The sequence below is a fragment of the Copadichromis virginalis genome, linkage group LG7 (assembly GCF_057382275.1).
Source record: "Copadichromis virginalis isolate Kocher_CV1m ecotype Utaka linkage group LG7, C_Virginalis_male_GT1.1, whole genome shotgun sequence".
In the NCBI taxonomy this organism is placed as follows: domain Eukaryota; kingdom Metazoa; phylum Chordata; class Actinopteri; order Cichliformes; family Cichlidae; genus Copadichromis; species Copadichromis virginalis.
In genome coordinates this window covers 2,526,121-2,543,991 of record NC_140624.1, presented here as the reverse complement: position 1 = coordinate 2,543,991, position 17,871 = coordinate 2,526,121, and the positions used below count along the sequence as shown (strand labels likewise).

The following is a 17,871-nucleotide window of genomic DNA, read 5'->3' as shown; positions in this document are numbered from 1 at the left end:
TTGCTTTTACCAGTGATGGTTTCCTGTTACTTTGTATCACAACTGCAAAATAAAAGTATCGTTTCCTGACAAAATCTGTGGATAAAGGATTTTGGTAAAGAAAAAGAAACAGTAATTGTACTTGAGCAGGTGGTGGGGAGCAGGAGTGGTGGACGCTTCTGTTGCAAATTTTCCATTTTTAATTAAAAACAAGATGATTGCAGGAATCGTGCTAAACTTTGGGCTCCGAGGTGGTTGGGTTCAGTCATGCTGAAGGGCTGTAGTGTGTGTTAGTTCGCTCATTTCCACTGTTGGTGCTGGAGCACAGTTTTTAAATCGGTGAAGTAATATGATGTAGCACCAAATATAAGGCTCTGATAAAGCATCACTGTCATTAAACCGGCTGCTGTGTTTAAAGATAAAGATAAGAAATTCCAGTCTTTTGCATTTTCTTTAGCTGAACCTTCTGGACACAGTATTAGAGATGTGTTCAGGTTAATCTAGAAATGAGAGCAAAACGTTCTGAAATATTTGCCACAGGAACGATGCTACATATTCTTTTTTTCTTTGTTTTCTTTGCCATGACATCTGAAGAAAGAAAAACGTTCTCCTTGATTCTGTTTTAATCTGCAGGCGGTGGGAAAAGGTGCTATCTAATTATCAGTGTGTCTCCTTATTTACATCTTGGTGCAGTTTTAGAGAAAACAATTACACAGTCAGGTTTACATGTAATAAGACTTGCTAGTACACGCAGTTTATCTCTCCAGCCCTCTCAAAGCTTCCAAATATAGCCTGCGTTGTTTATTCTTGTGCTATTCTGGAGCTGCTGAGTAGCTGACGTTATTACACTCGAGGTTAAATCTCAGACTTCACTGGAATAATTACAGTCAATATGTCAAATTGATCCTGGTCAGTCATGTAGCTCACTTTACAGCACTGTGGAGGAGCTTTTGTGCTCGAGCGCAGTATTGCTTTTCATGTGTGCGTGCGTACGAGAGGTACGGGTCTGTTAGCGCACTCGCTCGAGCACACAAAGATGCTATGATGTCGTTTGATTTCAGAATCAGTGCGCTGTAATCGAACAAGAAAAGGCTTCGCGCTGCCTGGCTGGAGATAAATGAATAGCATGCAGGACAGTAGCAGAGGTTGAACTGGGGTCAAGCACCACTCAGACTGCACAACCTGTCACAATACAGATACCCCAGAGAAGAACAGCAAGAGACCATGAAAACAAAGGAGGGAGAAAGTCAGCTGGAAAACAGAGAGGAGAGGTCGGGTTCACAGCTTGAATTAGTGAGCAGAGGAAGGAACCCGGCAATACCGACAGAGCCCAGGTATGTAAGGACACTTATTCTCTGATATGCTTCCAATGGTTTAAAGTTCTTGTTTTATTAATTTTTAACTAGATACCTGTTTCAAAAATGACGTCCATTTTTTCCCTGTGACAGGATTCGAGTTTCAGACTTGACCTAGCAAACCTCGTTTTCTCCCATCGTATATGAAAGGGACCAGATAAAATATTATACAACTGCTATTACTGCGTCTGTTATACTTTTGATGAATATATTCATTGTTTGATTGTGCATAAGAAAAAAGCTTTTCAGGTCCGGTGTGCATAAAGTGGAGTTTAGGTCCCGTGCAGTCCTCCAAGATCCTGACTGCACCTGACTGGAAGCTGGTACTGGAGTACCTGTGGAGTACTGGAGTTCACCGTGAAGTAACTTCAAAGATAAGAAAATACAGCATGCAGTGGACACTTTTCAGTGTTTTGTTAATACTCTTTGTATGTTAGAACTTACAGAGCCCATCCCAGGAGTGCAGCGGACAGCGAATGTGCGACCATAAATTCCTCACACCTCAAACTTTGTAGTAGTTGCTGCATGCATGTTGCAATTCCTGCAGCGCTGGGTGAAAGTTATGCCCAGTACTGCATCCAGCCTCAGCCGAACTACGACGACTGGGGCTAGAGCAATTCATCTGTTTCCTGGAGGTACAGGAAGGAGGACAATAGAGTAATGAGGAGCTAAATTTCAGGTCACTGGGGAACAGTGGGGTAGGCTACCTGAGTGTTCATCCGCTGCCAAGGCCGTAGTCACCGGAGGAGCTGCCCATTAGGAACGATTTATGCTATACCCAAACTGCATGTCCGAGGGTCAGATAGCATCCGAGTATTCACCTCCCTGCAGCTTTCCAGCATTAGACAGGCAGCTTACACCCTGTGTGAAGTTTCCAGTCTGACATTCACACTCACTTTGTGTTGTGACTGCAGAGGTGAGAAGGCAGCTACGTATCTTGACCCTTTTTCGTATGAACAACCCAATGCCACATCAGTGTGCGCGCGAAGAAGCAGCCTGCAAAGGTGCACCATTATCCTCCATTATCCCCACTTTGCCCTGATTTTTACCCTGCCTCGTGCTACGCCCAGTCAGAACGGCTTACTTCCAGGGTGGTTGGAGAGCACATCTTAAGTGCCTGTTCTGACAGACCATAACTCTGCCCTGAGACGGCGCTTGCGGGGGTGTGCGGCGTGTCACGGGGAAACCTCTGGCACTCGCTCCACTGATAACCGTGTTATTGAAGGGTGGGGACATAATTAGAGGGTGTGCCAGCGAGCACAGAATGTGGAACATCATTAACATGCTCACATTGTTGAAGTGGGGACTGTAATTAAAGGGTTCCCGCCACAGTTGGAGGGGGCTTTGATTGGCGAAGCAGAGGGACAAAGTGATTTTGCTCATTTGCTACTAGCAGCTGTAGTGACCTTCACACCAGTTGGCATCTACTACCAAGTGGTGTGTGGACGGTGTGCGTGTGTTTCTAACTGTGTGCGTGGGAGCATGTGTATCTATTTTGAATGGAAGAAGACAAAAAAGAGATACTGGGTCAATTAGACACTGGAGCCTGCAACTGAATAGAGAAGAGAAATGGGGGTCAGTGTTGGGACAGCCAATCCACTGTTCTCTATAACAAAAGGCCAGAGGAGAAAATGTCTGATAAAAGAGCAGGAAAGGAAGTTATATTCAAACCCCTCAGGGCTAGAGACAGATCACAAGGCTGAACTGTGAATCATTTGCTTCTCCCTTGAGGAAGCTTTTGTAAGCACTGAATGCATGTTAAGTGATTAATCATAGTTCCTTTCCTTTCTCCTATTATTTTAACTTGTAGCACAGGAATCTGTGGACTCGTTCAGCTTTCCAGGTTAAAAGTCAGCCCAAAATTCTTAGATGGGATTCTTTAGCGTGTGAAACAAGGATTTCTGTCCACAGTGGAAGTTTCACTCAAGACTAAAAAGGCAGAAAACAACAAGATGACTCACCCAGCAGACATCCAGGGTCAGAGCTCCAGCTCTGGATGTCTGGCTGAGTTTGTTACTGCCCTGCTGGTAGGAGAGAAGATTTTGTCAAAATACATTACCTGGAGGCATAAATAAAACTTGGAAAGCACTCTCGTGCAATACATCCAGAGCTGAGCAGAGGAGAAAAACAGCAAACAAAGAAAGCCTTTTTCTACATGGACAATGTAGAAACACGGTAATTATAAAGACACTTCAGACCCTTAAAAATTTCATAAAAGCTTTTGCATCCTTTCTTTGAAAACGCTAACAAAAAAATAACGTAAATAGAGCAATTATTTTTAATGTTAGCATCATCCTATTATCCCATTCAGACGCACAATTACATCACTCAGAATTTCACAGCAAATTCCAGCTTCCAGAACAACGCGTCTTTGCACTCATGCTTTTGGGTGAGTGTGTCAAACAATCACAACTCCTGAATAGAATAAAAAGAGTATCTCTTTGCATATCTACTGTAATTATAAGATCTGTTATGCACGACTGTTTTTGTTCCTGGTTGTTTACCTGCTTATAGCCTGTGACAGTCCACACGTGTATGAGCAGGAGCGCTGCAGAGCTGTTTTCATGTTGGACAAAAAAGAATCGGAGAAAGTTTTCAAGCCTCTTAAAGTGCCGATCACAAGTTATCCCTGGAAGGACAGTTGATGAACTGGTATCAGTGCCGTGGGTGCCAAACATTCCCAGATGTGCACGGGAGTGAAGGTTGGCCTGTGTGGTTCCACAAACTGCAGCACAAACTGCTGAAAACGTGTCAGAGGACACACAATGTACTGCTGCTTGCTTTGTGTGGGAATGTTAAGCACAGTGCAGATTCCATGTTCAAAGCACCTAAACTGGCTCCAGGAGTGTCAGAAGTGCTGCATGGACTAATGGAAGGAAGCGGCTTATGCATCTGGTTTTCTTTTTTAAAAATCTGCGGATGTCGAGGTGCGAGTGCATCGTTGTCTGGGCTGACAGATGGTAAAAGAATGATGTAGATAACAGTAGGCAGATGGTTTAAAGTTGCGGCTGATCTGTGGAAACTGTGCCGTGCTTTTGTGATGGTTGCTCACCTGCTGTGTTGGGATTTTCAGCATCCACTGCTGATTGTGTGCAAAGCAGGAGCAGGCAGATGTACACAAAGACGTACTGGCTGCACAATGGCCATTCACACAAATGGGCAATCCCAGGACGACCATCAAAGCTCTTCAGCAAACACTAACACCATTAACACTGCCATTAGAGAGGGACAGCTGATTTATTTACCTGCAAAGGAGTTTCAGTTTGTGACAACCACCGCCATCAGGCAGCCACAGACCATCTGACAGGTGTTCATAGTGCAGTTATCTTTGCACAAAACAAACAAAGAAATCCACACTAAAGCTAATGAACTAATGAGCTAAAAGAAATGTGTGCAATCACTTTATTCTAACTGAAAGAAAAAGATCATTTACAGCAGCCTTGGGTTAAAGACAGCATGTCTGAATAACACAGATATCCACAACTCAAACCAGCCACCTTGGACTGAAAGTGGCAATTGTTGCACAAGCACGTGGAGTAAAAGGTCAGTCCCTACGCCTCACTGTATATTCAAGTGTTTGCAGTGCTTTAAGTGGGCCGGTACGCGCCGGTACTCAGTACCGCCACTTCTAAATATAGCTCTTGAGAGTACCGCCACCTCTCCATGCGCCCAGGACGTGCTTTTAGCGTACCGGTACTCTCATTTGCACATCTGTTATAATTGTTTGGCTGCGCTGCCGCTTTTCAGAGCGCCCTTCACAAGCACGCTTCCTAATTCGTCCCACCGAGAGCAGAGACTACATTACCCATACACCAATGTGTTTTACAAGTGAAAAGCGCATGCGTCGCTTTTGCCGTTGTCATGTCAACAACTCAACGTAGTCCGGAGAGTGTGTGTAAAACGCGCAAACAGCTGCTCGGTTAAAATACAAAAACAATGAACACTTAATATGCTCTCCTGGCATCAGACTCTGAGTAGTAAAAGAACATGGTCAGAATCAGAGGACTCGCTGGCTGACACCCCACCAAGCCAGAATGATATCGCTGCAGGTCAGACGCAAGCTAATGAAAGCTGCACTAGTGCCGCAGCCGCGGACGACGGCACTTTTTGCGACGACGAGAATGACACCATTTCTACCGACGACAACAGCCGCGTTAGCGAGCATGAGTGGCCAGAATGTTGGTCCCAAGCACAAGTCCGGTATTTCTCCACAAATTACAAGTGGCTGATCAGCAGAAATCAAAAGTTGGGTTGTAGTGTGTGTACTCAAGTTTGTGCTCGCGTGGATATGCAGCAAGGGCAGAGAGTGTCGCAGGAGTGGAGTGGGTGCTTAATCTCGTCTTTTGGAAGGGACAAGGCTGCACAACAAAACTCACTACGAAAGAAAATAAAAGAGCAGAGAGACTCAATTTATCACAAGAAAGCAGTTGAAATAAAAGAGAAGGCAACACAAAATACAATGCAAAAACACATTGAAGATATGAGAAAGGCTGACTACGCTTCAACTTGCAATGTGTTTAGAACAGCTTATAAGATTGGCAAGCATGGGCGTGCCTTTACAGACATGCCAATAGATGTCCAGTTGCAAGTTTTAAATGGTGTCAAGATGGGCAGAGTTTTGCACTCTAATAACTCATGTGCAAATATACTGGATCACATTGCAGCTGAAATGAAAAAGGTAGTCAATGACATAGTGATGAATGAAAGAAAATTGTGTGTGCTCATTGATGAATCCACTACAATAAGTGGAAAGTCTGTGCTTGTCGTGTGCCTGCGGTCAGCTATTTCCAGTGAAAATCCAGACAATATTTTTTGAACTGATTGAGCTGCAGGGGACCACAGCAAAGGACATCACTGAAGCACTGTTAGGATGTCTTCATAATAATGGCTTTGACCCTCACTACCTACAGGAACATTTGTTGGCATTTGCTTGTGATGGAGCCTCGGTGATGCTTGGGAGGAAAGCAGGAGTTGCTGCACAGCTTTGTTCTAAATTCCCTTACCTGTTTGTCTGGCATTGTTCCAATCACAGACTGGAACTGGCAGTTTGTGATGTTTTGAAGGAGGTAGGAGGAATCAACCACTTTAAAATATTCTTAGATCAGCTTTACTCCCTCTACCATGCATCACCAAAAAAACCAAAGGGAGTTAACCGAGAGTGCTCACAATGTTGGACAACGTCTCCTTGTGATAGGCCGTGTTTTATCAGTGCGTTGGGTTGCTTCAAGTGAGAGAACAGTGAAAGCAGTATGGGAGAACTACCAAGCTCTGCAGGTACACTTTACAAGTGCTGCTGCTGATAGCAGCAGGGACTCAAGAGAGAGCAAAATACATTTTGTTTAAAAAAAAAAATTCAATATCTTTTTGCACATTTTATTTATGTTCAGTAGCTCTTTCTAGCTCAAGCAAATCCACAAACTAATAAAATGATTTATTATTTTGTATAAGGTTGTCTGTTGACTGTTGTATATAAAACCCATTCAATATAGTTGTTGTTACCTCAGGGGAGGCGGAAAAAAAATAGAGTACCGGCACCTCTTTTGGGCCACTTAAAGCACTGAGTGTTTGTAGCTACAGTGAGTAACAGGCGACGCATTCACACATTTAGATGCTTTCTGCAAGCTAAAGTGTATTTTTGTGCACATGTGGAACTAAGAGGAAAGGAAGAGTCATGCTGTCCGTCTATGAACCATCAAAAAAAGAAGTTTCGTACTGCGAGTATTCTTGTGAGACAAGAGTGTGAGAAATGCAATCAGATAGCATCACTGCCTGACACATATAGTACCACCATGCCTGTTCTGGTGTAAGAGCTCAGATGAGCAGAGCGAGATGGGAATTTGAAAAGCATATCTGGACAGCCGCGCCCTGCGCTTGATTGATTAGCCCTCGTGAAGCTATTTTCTCTACTTTCTGTCTTTATATCTACTTTCCCTTCACCGAGCACGCTCAAAGGTCAAACAAGTTTATCTAAGATAAGATAAGATAAGATAGAACTTTATTAATCCCTCGGGTGGGTTCCTCTGGGAAATTCGACTTCCAAAAAGCACAGCAACGACCGAAGTTACAGTTACAGAATTGTTATATATATATATATATATATATATATATATATATATATATATATATATATATACACACACACACACACACACACACATATATAAATACAGAGACAAATATAAATAAAATATACAAAGGGGATAAATAGAATAAATAGGAATAAAAAATAAAAATACAAGTGAATTGCACATTTCAAGTATTGAGTCTATTGCACTGTTGACTATTTACAAAAGTATTGCACAAAAGGTATTGCACAGTGAGGTGAAGAGGCACTACAGCTTAGTTGTTCTGCAGTGAAGGCTGCGGAAATGTACGCCGTTTATTTGCACATCAATGCTTTCTCACTACTTTGCTCATTTTCACTATTTCTCAGTCGATGTAACAACTTCGCATTTCCCACCTTGTCTCTGACTCTTATACAAATCTATAAACTGTAATAGACAATTTAAGGCATTTTAGAGACACTGAAATCAATGCACAATCACACACGCACAACTTTGTGTCTTTTCTATAAACAGCGAATATGATGGTGGGGGCTGTGCGCCGGTAGGATGTATTTAGCCCTATGTCACGACATCCTTTCAATAAATGTTATTATTATCATCATTACAGAATCGTGTAATCTTTAGCGTCCAAGTCAAGATGAAAGATGACGTACCAGACAGAGACACGGCGTCCTACCTGACTTGGCCCTGTCTTTGTTTTCCATTAGTCAGAGTTATAGCAGTTATGGCACCCTTTGAGAGCACTTAAAGGTGGTGATAAATACACACAACCACTGAAATAAAGCTGACGGACAATTCAGGGACAACACACACCTACATTGTCTCTGAATCATCCGGTCTAGCTCCATTCCTCCAGAACGCTCTTTATAGAAATGGCCTGTATATCATTTTTAATCTTTACAGAGGCAAAGGATCGGCCTGAAGGTCCTCACATTAAAAGCAACTCTATCACGACATGAATGATGAGCAGTGGTTTCATAATTCCAGCTGAACCACCGTGGGACAATCCTGACATCTGGGAAACATCCTTTCTATGATTACACTTCTGTGAAAGTCAGTGAAGCTAAATACATACTCAGTAAATAATACATAGGCCTAATTACTCTTTAAAAAATGTACAAATCATTTTTTGTTTTTGGTTGTTTCCGTCTCAATCCTGCATATTGAGACTTAAATAAGTCAAATACTCAAAGACAGTAGTGGAAAAATACTGGAGACTCTTTCAAAATGACACTAAATGCACTGAAATATTGGACTTTCACTCTCTGTGTGTGGTGTGTCTTCAAAAAACTAGGCAATGAACTTTAGTTCAGTGTTGCAAAGCATAGCATTACGTCACAAGACAGTCTTTTTGTCATGGTCCGTGGCCCGGTGTCCGAGGAGCTGATGGGATGCCCACACCCACGGGTGTAGCTGTTAACTCCACACCTGCATCCCATCTCAGGCGATTATCAGGTGGACTATTTGATCCAGCCCATCCAGCTGCTCCACGCCAGTCCGTTAGTCGTCTCACAGTGGTAACAGCTCGCCGTGTTTTTGAGCCACCTGCCCGTCTGGATCTGATCCGTTTGGATCGCCTCCGGTACCAATCACCTCTACTTTCCTGGAGCTCCCCCCGCGGACCCTCACCCCTCCCTCCGGCTCCCACGGCCCCACTTTGACTGTAAGACTCATACTCTCCCCCACGTATGCTGCTATTTCCCCGCCCCCCAGTAACTCTCTTCCTCTTTCTGTTGCAGCCTCCCACAGTCCCGATTACTGCGTTCCTGCGTAACTCATCCCCCGGTCCCTTGGTTTTTCTAGTTTCTCGCGTGTTTTCCTTTGACCCTTCTGGGAAACCTTTAGTTGAAATAAAGTTTATTTTTCGTACTCCTGTGCGTGTTGTCTCTGCTTCTGGGTCCAGCTTGTGTACTGACCCATATGGAAAAGATATATATATATAAATCTTATAAAGTTTGTATCTGTCTTGTGTGAAACTTGTATGAAAAGCATATAAGAGTGAAAACAGATATAAGATCCCTTGAAAAATTATATAATGAAACTTGTATGTTTTGGATACTTACTAAAACAATGTATGAAAGTAATGAGAAAGTGGCCACTTTCATGAGTAATCACATATAAGTTTTTACTATTTCTTTTCCATACGGGGAACTTCGGTTCATGACACTTTTGACTCGGACTATAAGTATCATGGCCTAAGACACACAAACAGACAGCAGAAATGCCTTTGACCATATAATCAATCAACCAGAATAAATTAGCTCAGTGGGAATAAAGTAGGAAGCACGAGACGAGAGCTGTGAAACTTAAACGAGGGTTGCGGTAGCTACTGGGAAAGGATGAGACAGAGCGAGAGAGACGAGCGTGAGAAGGCTGTTTGTTAATTCTGGAGAAGGAGAATTTAGGTCCCAGCACTTCAGTGAACAAGCAATCAAAACACAGCCTCATTGTTGACATACATCATAATTATACCACAGCCTTACTCTGCATTTCCTGATATAAGAGCAATCGCAATAGAGAAAATTACACATGCACTGTTGTGATGGAGTACTTTATAATCATAGGTTATAACCGATGTTGATCTGAGTGGCTTGTTTTAAGTATATGCGAGGTTAATTTTTGTGTGCTGTGTGTGTGTAAGTGTGTATTTGTGTGCTGACATCTCTTTTGCTGTGAGAATCAAATACACGGTGTGTACTTATTAATCGAATATTTATTAGCAGTTTAAAGGCAGACGTATTCTTCCTGAATCTTTCAGTTCATACCATTTGGTCTGGGATGAGCTTTCCTTGGTTCACTAGACCACATGATCCAAATACTTATTGTCAGGGGTCTATTGAGTTATATGCACTGACACTCCCAGAATAAAAATTATAGAGCCTTAGTTGAGTGCTTTGGCAGTGCACCAGGTGATGCCCATAAGCTACAGCTTGCTACAAAGATGGATAGCAGTATAAGATTTTTATTAAATATGTAGAATTCTCACTGTTAGAATCAGCCTCGGGTTTTACTAGTTTAAAAATAATTATAAAATTATTTTTTTATGATAATAGTTTATCGTTAAAAATAGTCACATGTAATAATTAGGGGTGCAACGATACACAAAATTCACGGTTCGGTTCGATACTTTGGTGTCACGGTTTGATATTTTTTTCGATACAAAAAAAAATGTTCATGCCTTTTTAATTTGTCATTTATTAAAATTATAAATATATATTTTAACTCAAAAGTACAGTTTTTAAATTTAATGTTGCTGAAACAACAAAGTAATAAATAAAAATAAATCTGACCAAGAAATCCCTCATCTTTGGAAAAGAGAGTTTATTACAAAGAAATGGCTCTTTCAAAATAAAAGCTCTACTATACGCTTCTTCTGGGCTATATTCTCAGCAGCATATTAAACATATCAGGTCCCCATAAGGAGAATCCTGTGCTAACGGCTGTCTAAATGACTCGGGTAAAGTTTGTAGCATGCTGCTTGTTGTTTTTGTCTGTTTCCACTTGTCTTTGCACTAGGATGATGTCGGTGTAAATGTGCAGTCATACTCGTTGTGTTCCCACTAGTGCTGTCAGCGTTAATCTGAAATGACGTTAACGCCACAACACGGCAAATCCCCGTGCATGGGGCTGGACAGCCAACACGTTAACGAGCTAACTGCACTAACACACTAGTTCCCACCAATTGAGCACTGCATGGCACATCCGACATACTGTTTTACTTTAGTCCATGACGCGCTTACCTTCAGGGTCATACGTCACATGAAAAACAAAATAGTTCCAAAGGCCAGATCTGAATGAGGGTGGGGGAGGTTCAATTTGCCATGTTGCAACGAGCTTAGCTTCTGTCTTGCTAGCTTGTGCTGCGCTCAGTGGATCTGCACTCGACAGTGCAGCCTAGGCGGAGTAGTCGAACGCAGATCCACTGAGCTCTCAACACAGACAGCATCGTCAGAAGAAAAGTTGATGAAATAAATTAAAATTGTTGTATTGTTCGATACATATGCGTACCGAACCGAAAGCTCTGTATCGAACGGTTCAATATCGATACGAGTATCGTTGCACCCCTAGTAATAATGAACTGTAAAACATCGGAATATGTCAAATGTTTAAAAATCATCAAATCAAAAATCAAATTTCGAGTGTTTTATTAAACATAGTGAAACATATCAGATGACACGTGCTGTAAAAGCACAGATTAGTATCCACTAGATCAGTGTTTCCAACCACTGTGCCGCGGCACACAGGTGTGCTATGACAAATGATCAGGTGTGCCGTGGAAGATTATCTGGTTCCACCTGATTGGTACTCTAAGGCAACGGTTCCCAACCCCTGGGCCACAGACCAGTACCGGTTCGTGAGTCGTTTGGTGCCAGGCCACGAGAGTTGAGGCTCGAGTATGAAACTCATGGTTTTCAGGGTTTCCCTGAGTCTGTGTTATGAATAAATCTTCAGTTTTTTTGGTACCAGTACTGGTTTAATTTTGTTGTATTTCTCTGCGACACCTTCAAGGCCGATCCATCAAAATATTATCGGACATAAACCGGTCCGTAGTGCAGAGGACTGCTCCTCTAAGCAATTACAACAATTACATTCTCTTCCATTAGAGGGCGGTACAACTAGCTGCTTCAATTAAATGGGTTGCCAACTGCCAGTAAAACACAAGATGAAGAAGCAATTGCAGCATGACTGTTATGAATGCAGGGTAATTGAGAAAGTTCCGACCCAGACGACAGCCCAGCATGAGTAGTGTTCAGAAGAAAGCAAGAAAGGTATACTGGGGACAAACTGAGCCAATTCTATCCCTGGTGAGCAGGGAAAATGATCAGTGTGCTTTTTGTGACATTAGAAAAATCACACGGCACATACCAATGTGAAATTTGCAGCATGGCTCCAAAAGGTTGGGAAACACTGTCCTAGACACGTGTTTCAAGAGTTACTATGTGTGTTACAAAGTATTTCTTGCATCTGTCCTTTATCCAGAGTAATTTGCTGCTGCAGTCATGCTCATCCATGACGGCTAACAGTCTGTTCAGTGACCTCTTCTCCACAGGTTCACATGTGTCCACCTTGCAGCCAGTCACCGAGCAGGCCTTACTAATCGGTTTATTCAGCCTGTTGGTGTCACCGGCTCTGATGTTGCTCCTCAGCACATCACAGTAGGAGACACCAGTGAATCCCCATCATTCTGTTGCAAACACTGAAGGATGTCAGCTTCTTTAGGAAAAAGAAAATGAGCCAGCTAATTCCCCTTCTTGTATGCAGAACTTCCATGTCAGCCTGGTGTCAGCGCGGATGTACCGGTACTCCTGGCCCAGGTTAGATACGGGCCGTGCATCCTTCGTCCTGAAAACGATCATTATCCCTCTAATCTGACTCGGATTCAAAAGCAAACGATTCCTCTCAGTCCACCCAAAAAAAAAAAAAAAAAAAAAAAAACCTGCTCCGTACTCCTCCTGCCCAGTGCTTGTACATGAAACCACTGCAGAGTGTTTGTGGGCAGCAGGACCTGAGCTGTGTTGAAAGTTTGGTCTTGTTATCACGATTATTAGCTTAATGCTGAACAATGAAACTGGAGTTATCTAACTTTGGGGGTCACCTAGAAATATCATTGTTTGCATTTGGTTGTAATTAAATTGTGAAAGATTTTTAATGTAACATCTACACTGGCTTAGTGAGAGCGCTGCATTATAAGAAAATATTACTGGAGGTTTGCACTGGCACACTGTGCCTCCTAATGCAAGTTTCCTGTGTTAAAAGGCTGATTGATCATTAGCGACGCCCTTTTCTAATTATGTTAGTGCGGCTGAAGACTGTTGTGCTGATTAAGGAGCCGATGCATTTAGCCAGCCGAGTGTCTGTGTTTGATTACGTTCTCAGAGGTCCAGAGAGAACTTTCTCCTGACCCTCATCAATGTATTCTCGTTTCTGCAGAAACTAAACTTCCCCTCCCCCAAAACATGAAGCTGCAAATGAATGTCGCATCTCAAACTGGCCGCTATGAGAAACAGACACAGGTAAGCGAAACAACACACACTCAAAGCAGGATGACTGGGCAAAGTATTATATACAGGGAAATCTAATTTTGAAGTGTATGACTCAGAAGGAAGAGCATTTGTCAAACTGAACAAAATGAAAAGATACAGCTTGATGCTGTGCTTGACCACTCACAGCACGGTGGAAGAAACACGATCGCTTCGAGGTGCATCGGTGGTGATAAAGCAGCAGATTTTTACGGGATGAAAGGTCTTGAACATGATGGCTGTTATTCTGGTTTGCAGTGACATGCCTTACCTTGTGCATAACTGCCTGACTGAAGTCAATTTCCTCCCACAACAGGACCACAGCCCAAAGCGCAGCTCCAAACTATGCAAGAGCCATTAAGTGAACAAACCATCAGCTGGTATTCTGTCTATAATGGAACAGCCAGCATAGTCACCAGATCTCAAATGTACTGAGCTGTTATGGAAACAGCTTGAAAGCACTTTGGCAAGAATGCCACGACATCATTCCCGATTCCTCAACGAACCGATAACAGGAATACCAAAAGTTCTGCAGTGACTGTAGAACATGGACGAGTCTCTGACATCTAAATTATAAAAACAAGAGAAACCTTTTTCTCGTGGCAGCATTTCAGGGGAAAATCAGTTACTTGCTTCATTTTACTGTATCAATCTTTTTATTTCATTTTTTGTGTTTGTGATCTTTTCATTTCATCTTGAACTCTTTGATTTGTATTCTGTTTCAATATGAACTATATAAATTATTCAATTATCATTCTTCCAGTGTTTACAAATGATTCAAATATGACTGACTGTGGTGCTTAGAGATGAACTGAGTTAGTGTACAGGTGCTGCAAAAAGCCATAGTCAGTGTCACGCAATCGTCTATACTGTGGAGCAGGGAAATTATTTTACTGCTATTGTTAAATAATCATCATTATTACCATTGCATTAATAATATAATCTGCAGTATGATCATTGCTTTGACAATGTAACAGATAGCTTTAAGATGGCCTTAAGATGTTTATGATGATGTTAATTTTGTATTTCAGATGCAGTTATAACTATTGTGTACACAATGCATATCTGTGCTTATTTGAGTTGATGTTCAGGTTCTTTAAAGGTCTTAAGCTTCACTGACGTGACTGTTCAGGTGATACATGCTGAGGGAAAACTAGAACATAGAAGGAATTGCAATACATGCTTACAAAACACTTATATCAGGTCATTTCATATTAAGGTTTTAAGTAGAGGTTCTTGGTTAAAACATTTATTTAGTAGAAGACATACACATAGTCTCAGTGAGCCTCTGGTCTGGTGAAAGGTCAGAAGTGCAACAGGTGAATTGAGAAAGAGCATTTGAGGACGAGACACAGACAGTTAGTAGGTGAAGAGGTGACACAAAGAGCATGTGAGGTCAACATACACACACACATGAGTTAGATTTATTTAGAGGAGAGATTAGTCATGTCTGGTTGTAACTGCAAAAGTGTCTCGGTAAAAGAGGAACAATTTACTTTAAGACAAGAACGGAAAGTACCAGCCATGAAAATAGAAGATGATCTTCTGGGTTAAAAGTCATTGTGGTGTTGATCTGATCTATGTATAAAATGTATCTGTGACGCATGAAGGGGCGTCAGTAAATCAAACCCTGATGCTATAAAATATCTGTTTATGCTTTGATTAAGTCGAAGATTAATTCCTGTCTGTGTACAGATTATTCTTCCCACACGTGTGTATTCATTAAAATCATTGTTTGACCAAGACCTTCTGGACCAAGGGTGGTTTGAACTCTCCCTCCTCAATTTTGAACCTTAACAATACTAATCAGCGGTAGATATCGCAGAAACACAACATGCAATCGCGCATCCTTTCTTCTGGGATGACACATCCAGTTACACAAGAAGTGACACTTACAGAAACGAACCAGACAAACCTGCAGCTCTGACATGAAGAATTAGTGACAGAAAAGATGCTTCCGTCTCTGTATTAGGGCTGCCACAAACGATTATTTTGATAGTCGACTAGTCACCGATTATTTTTGCGATTAGTCGACTAATCAGATCATCATCCATTGAACGTAAAACGTACAGCTTATTGCACCAGCAGCATCTGCTCTTATATAACTATCAGTAGCTTACAGCTTTAAGTGTTGAAGGTATGTGCTAACTAAAAATAAAGACAAGATGATAGTTTGTTTCAGTGAAGTTTAATAAACTCCTTGCTATCTAAAATATAACAGGACACCGGAGTATATACTCCAGCATCTCACACTTCTGATAATCAGTTGTCTGCTTGACGTTTATTCAGCTGTGTAAAAACTTTAATCTCAGCCAAACCGATTTACTCAGGAACAAATAAAATACTAAAAAAGCCAAACAATAACATTTTTAATTTATCTAAGTGACTCATATGTTTAACCTGAGTAGTGAAAGACGGCGGTGGGTTTGAAAACGATTTGCCGGGAGTCCGGTGTTCTCACGGCTCTAGTGAGCCTAGCCCCCGGCTAGCTATCGAGCTAGTGGGTAACAGACGTCTCCGAAAACGTCGGAGCGCTTTTGAAAATATGTGGTGTCTTGATAAACTGAGCAGATATTTGAGGTTTACACAGCTACATTCTCACCTGAAAATATGTTAAACGTTTATTTTGTGACCCAGAAAGAATAATAAGAGTAATATTAAAACCAACTAGCTGCCACCATTGTTGGAAACTGAGCTGGGCCGCGCTATGAATTCTGGGACACAGCTTCTTCTTCTTCGGGGTTTAACGGCAGCTGGTTCCTTGTACATGCAGTGCTGCCATCTTCTGTTTCAGTCCGTTATTACACTCTTAAATCCTACTACTTATTCCTGCGTCTTTTGGGATCTTACAAAGCTTCAAACGACGCGTCGACTATTAAATCAGTCGTCGACGATTTTGATAGTCGACGTAATCGTGGCAGCTCTACTCTGTATGCGCATGAATCTCATCTGGATTCATTTCGATTGGTTGGACCAACCAACGTTATAAAGAATCAAAACAGGATAACAGATGAAGAGAACATAAGTCAGAGCTATGGTAAATGGCCTGCATTTGTATAGCGCTTTTCTAGTCATTAAGGACCCCAAAGCGCTTCACACTACATTCAGTCATTCACACACACACACACACACACACACACACACACACAGCTGCCCTGGGGCGCACTGACAGAGGCGAGGCTGCTGGACACTGGCGCCACCGGCCCTCATGAAAGGATACAGCATACAGGCTATAACCCTTCACTGCAACTGCAAATCATCCGAGACTCAAATCTGTCTTTCTGCTTCGCTCAAGCAGATGAGAGGAAGTGAAATTTTCAGACAGCGCTCACTATGTGATATTAGTGTAAAAGGGTCAGCTGCAGAGTCATGTAGTAAAACAAAGTGTGGAAAATAAAGACTGAGCAGTTACAGCCGCTGTCACCTCATCACCAGGGGACCATTCATCAGCTCACAGCGAGAGACTAAATGAGAAGGAGTCGGAGCGAGTGAGAGAGGAGGTCCAAGCGAGAAGAAAAATGAGACGGAAGAGGGACAAGGAGCTGACGGGTTGGCGGGCGAGTAACAGGCCCAGAAGGTCTGGAAAGCAGTGAGCGTCACTGAGCCGGACACACACACACACACACACACACACACACACACACACACACACGTGTTGTCAAGCTGTACCCACAATGCAGCTAAGTGCAGCTACGCAGGCTCAACATCACTTTTTTCTTCATCTGTGTGAGTTTGTGGGGCTGTTTCTGCAGAGCACACAGTCAAAGCTACATTTGCTTCTCCTCAGACGCTGGCAGACGAGCGTGTCGTGATGCTGGTTGTGTTTCTCCTTTTGCTGATCTAACTGAATACTGCACACAAACGTCGCTAAAAGAGGTGACGGAGAATGTCATATTACTCAGATTGCTTCGCATGATCACGAAGAAAAGAGAAAAGGGGCGAAGGAGTGAGTTAGGATTCAGGCTTTTATTCAGTAATGTTCAATTTTAGAGGAAAAATATTTTCATGGATCCTTCCTGTTCTGTTGAACATTTGGACTTATTTTAATAAACCCTTTTCACAAATATAACGACTCATTTTAATTTTATTCAAGAAGAGAAAAAGTGAATCTATTTTGCATGAAACTCAGCAGTTGTGGCACCATTTAGCCAAAAATATGACCGAATCACGATTAACTCGTGTACTTTACTGAGAATCTTCCTGGAAAGCACAACATAAAGCGTAGTGCTGTGTCTGCTACTGTAGTGACAAGACATGTCGTACAAGAAATGTTGGCACGGATGCAAACTGTCCTCTGTGGTGCTGAGAATTGGAGCTGTCATCCTCTCAATGGAGTAGGATTGGAAATATAATACAGAAATCACTCAAAATCCTTGTAATTACACACACAGGCATTTAGGCATGCAAAGACACGCACGCGCACACTGAACGTCTGCTATAGCCATACAGTCG

General features: G+C 42.2%; 1 protein-coding gene and 1 pseudogene across 1 annotated transcript in view; one reads left to right on the top strand and one right to left on the bottom strand.

Annotated features, from left to right (window-relative positions):
• cdh13 (cadherin 13, H-cadherin (heart)) overlaps window positions 1-17,871 on the bottom strand; it is a 436,452-nt gene that overhangs the window by 356,690 nt on the left and 61,891 nt on the right. The window lies entirely within an intron of this gene.
• On the top strand, window positions 1,204-6,150 carry LOC146704183 (E3 SUMO-protein ligase KIAA1586-like; annotated as a pseudogene).